This window comes from Panthera pardus, unplaced genomic scaffold (genome assembly GCF_024362965.1).
Source record: "Panthera pardus isolate Hobbes unplaced genomic scaffold, ASM2436296v1 HiC_scaffold_16, whole genome shotgun sequence".
NCBI classification, from domain to species: Eukaryota; Metazoa; Chordata; class Mammalia; order Carnivora; family Felidae; genus Panthera; species Panthera pardus.
The window spans coordinates 108,025,877-108,030,052 of NW_026526721.1; positions in this window are offsets into that span (position 1 = coordinate 108,025,877).

Here is a 4,176-nt window from a genome sequence, read left to right on the forward strand (position 1 = left end):
GAATAGCTATGCATCACAGTACAGGCTAAAGTTCCCATGCAGTATCAGTCTTGTTTTCATAGTGAGAGCTGGTCCACATTTGCTGAGGTACACTGAGACCCTGGTGGGGAAACATGTCCAGGTTTGCAGAAGAGTGTCTCAGCCTGGCCCACAAGACTACCACAAGGTCTTCTGAGAAAGAAATAGCGATTTGGGCATGGCTTAGCAGTAAAGACTTGTCTCTGCTCCACTGGCATCAGCAAGCATAGCTTAACTTGGGGCTGGAGGATTCACTTCCTAGATAAGTCACACACATGGCAACCAAGTTGGTGCTGCTGACTGGGAGTTCAGCCAGCAACTGAGAGCCATGGGCTTTAGGTCCTGTCCAGATAGTTCTTCCCTTAATGCATGGTACTCAGTTCCAGAAGAGAGTGTCTCAAGAGACAGGAAGTGGGAATTGCCAGATTCTTAAGACCTGGACCTGGAAATTAGTCCAGCATCACCTCAGCTGTATGCTATTGGTCAGAGAGCCTAGATCCCAGGGAAAGGACACAGACTCCACCTCTCAAAGGGAGAAACGAGGGCGCCTGGGTGGCTCAGTCAGTTGCGCACCTAACTTAGGCCCAGGTCATGATCTCATGGCTTATGAGTTTGAGCCCCACACTAGGCTTTGCACTGATAGCGTGGAGCCTGCTTTGATTCTATGTCTCCCTCTCTCTGCCACTTCCCTGCTCACGCTCTCTCTCAAAAATAAATAAACATTAAAAAAAATTTTTTTTTAATTTTTTAACATTTATTTATTATTAAGAGACAGAGCGTGAATAGGGGAGGGTCAGAGAGAGAGGGACACACAGAATCTGAAGCAGGCTCCAGGCTCTGAGCTGTTAGCACAGAGCCTGACACGGGGCTTGAACTCACAAACTGTGAGATCATGACCTGAGCCGAAGTCGGACGCTTAACCGACTGAGCCACCCAGGTGCCCCACATTAAAAAAATTTTTTAGGGGCGCCTGGGTGGCTCAGTCAGTTAAGCGGCCGACTTCAGCTCAGGTCACGATCTCACGGTCTGTGAGTCCATGAGTTCGAGCCCCGCGTCGGACTCTGGGCTGATGGCTCAGAGCCTGGAGCCTGCTTCGAATTCAGTGTCTCCCTCTCTCTCTGCCCCTCCCCCGTTCATGCTCTGTCTCTCTCTGTCTCAAAAATAAATAAACGTTAAAAAAAAAAATTAAAAAAAAATTTTTTTTTAAAGAGAGAAATGATAAAGACTTTGGAAGCTATGTTTTAAAACTGCCACATTATGGGATGCCTGGGTGGCTCAGACAGTTAAGCATCCAACTTTGGCTCAGGTCATGATCTTACCGTTCATGAGTTCGAGCCCCGCATCAGGCTCTGTGCTGACAGCTCCAGAGCCTGCTTCGGATTCTGTGTCTCCCTCTCTCTCTGTCCTGCTCTTGCTCTGTCGTTCTCTCAAAAATAAACAAGCATTAAAATAAAATAAATTTTTAAAATAAAACTGCCACATCAGGTTAAAGGAAATCAGTTTGTTATTTATGGATCCTCTAAAAAGCCTTGAGGGTTTAAATGCAGAGAACGTATTACGTATGACCTGACTTACTATGTGTAATATCTGGCATCACATTACATTGTCTCTTATACCTTAGTTAAGCCAAGATCAGACCATATTCCAAATCAGAATTTCCTGACCCATACCTTACCTCAACCTGTTTTTGGTTAAAACTCAGCTCCTATAGAAGAGCACTTGACTGAAAAGGATTTGGTCTCTTTTTGATGCGGTATTATCAACTGAATGTCAGCTTTGGATAGCCATATGGTAACATTTAAAGCTCTGGCATGGGGGAGGGGGGTGCCTGGGTAGCTTAGTCGGTTAAGCAGCCGACTTTGGCTCAGGTCGTGATCTCACAGTCTGTGAGTTCGAGCCCTGCATCAGGCTCTGTGCTAACAGCTCAGAGCCTGGAGCCTGTTTCAGATTCTGTGTCTCCCTCTCTCTGACCCTCCCCCGTTCATGCCCTGTCTCTGTCTCAAAAATAAATAAACGTTAAAAAAAATAAAAAATAAAAAATAAAGCTCTGGCATGCGGCACCTAGCTGGCTCAGTCAGTAGAGCATGAGACTCTTGATTACAGGGTCTTGAGTTCAAGCCCCATGTCAGATGTGAAGTTTACTTAAAAACAAACAAGAAAACATCCAGGGCATCTAGGTGGCTCAGTCTGCTGAGCCTCACACTCTTGATTTTGGCTCGGGTCATGATCACCAGAGTCATGGGATTAAGCCCCAAGCTGGGCTCCGCATTGAGTGTGGAACCTAGGATTCTCTCTCTCTCTCACCCTCTGCCCCACTCTAAAAAAAAAAAAAAAAGAAAAGAAAAAGAAAAAGAAAGAAAAGAAAAAAAAGTCTTTAAAAATAAATAAAAATGGAATAGAATTTAATTATGACTACCCTGAGATCCTAGGGTAAAGAATACAGAAGAAGCTGTTTTTCAATATTTAAGTGGATGGAGACAGTATGAATAATTTCTAACATGAGTCTTGAACTAGAAATAACTTCTATTTACATATCTTAGTATTAAACTTCCTAATACATTAATCCATCATCCAAGTTATGTGCCATGCATATGTACTTAAAAAAAATATTTCAGAAAGTTCCTTGACCTTTGAAGAATGTAAGTTCATAAACTATTCCTTAAAGAGTTGTAAAAAATTTCTTGAAACATTGCATGAAATTAGTTTTCAGAAATGTAGTATTTGTATAGTTTGGTTTCCTGTCTAAACAGGCTACATTTAACAAATGTGTAACTTTTTGTGTTAAAATTTTAATGTCAGTCTTCAGGAAACCAACCTTTTTCTTAATAATTTTGAGATAGAGGGGTGCCTGGGTGGCTCAGTCGGTTAAGCCTGCAACTCCTGGTTTCAGCTAACGTCCTGTTCTCAGGGTGCGTGAGAATTCAGGCGCTGCATGGGACTCTGCGCTGACAGTGCAAGCCTGCCTGGGATTCTCTCTCCCTCTCTCTCAAAATAAATAAACAACAAAAAAAAATTAATCTTGAGATGGAGAAGCTATTGCAACATTTAACTATATTTGGGAGAGGTCGGGAATAACATGTTTTATCTTTTAAATGGTTTGAGGTTAGGTACTTTTTTTTTTTTTTTAACGTTTATTTATTTTTGAGACAGAGAGAGACAGAGAGAGACAGAGCATGAACGGGGGAGGGTCAGAGAGAGGGAGACACAGAATCTGAAACAGGCTCCAGGCTCTGAGCTGTCAGACAGAGCCCGAGGCCGGGCTCGAACTCACGGACCGCGAAATCATGACCTGAGCTGAAGTCAACCGCGAAATCATGACCTGAGCTGAAGTCAGCAGCTCAACCGACTGAGCCACCCAGGCGCCCCAGGTACGTTTTTTTTAAGTACAGGTTATTTTTGTTTTTAGTATTAGTTGCCCAATAGAAAACAATATGTACCATAAGTAAATACTTTATGTAAAATTTTATAGCCATTTTCAATGCGTTACAAATAATGCTATTGGTTCCCTAAGGTTATTTTCCCTTATCATTTCAATAATGCATACATATTGAGTTAACATGAAACAAAATTTTAATATTTGGCTCTTATAAGACCTTTTAGGTCGCTCAAAATTAAGGAAGATGTTATGGAATCTTATAATTCCAACCTGCCCAATGTAACGAATTAATTATTCGGCCCCCGTTCCACTACATTTCTTCCACTGCACTGAAAGAAACGCAGTACAGAGAAACCTAGCAGCTCTGAGCAGTTTCATTCATTCCATAAATATGCAGGCACGCACTTCTCCATTAGCCAGGCCTTTTATTACCCTTTTTGGGGCACCCTTGCCTGCTGATAAAGACATTCGTAAACTTCAGCCGTTCTCCACCCGTTTCTGTCTAGCCCACAAAAGCAAGGACCCCACACAATTACGGGCCCAAAGCTTGGGCATTGCCTTTCCCCACCTAATTACAAGCCCCAGCGCAACCGCGGCAACTTCAGAGGCAGCCTGCGCAGGGCTGGCTCAACCAGCCCTCACTCACGTGGCCGCGCGGGCCCAATGACCGAGGCCCACGCTTTCCAGACGGCCGCATGCGCTCACAGAAGCAGAGCGCGCGCTGCGCCCCGCCCAGGCCTCAAAGTGCTCCAGCGTTAATCCTCCCATGAGGTCTCGATCGC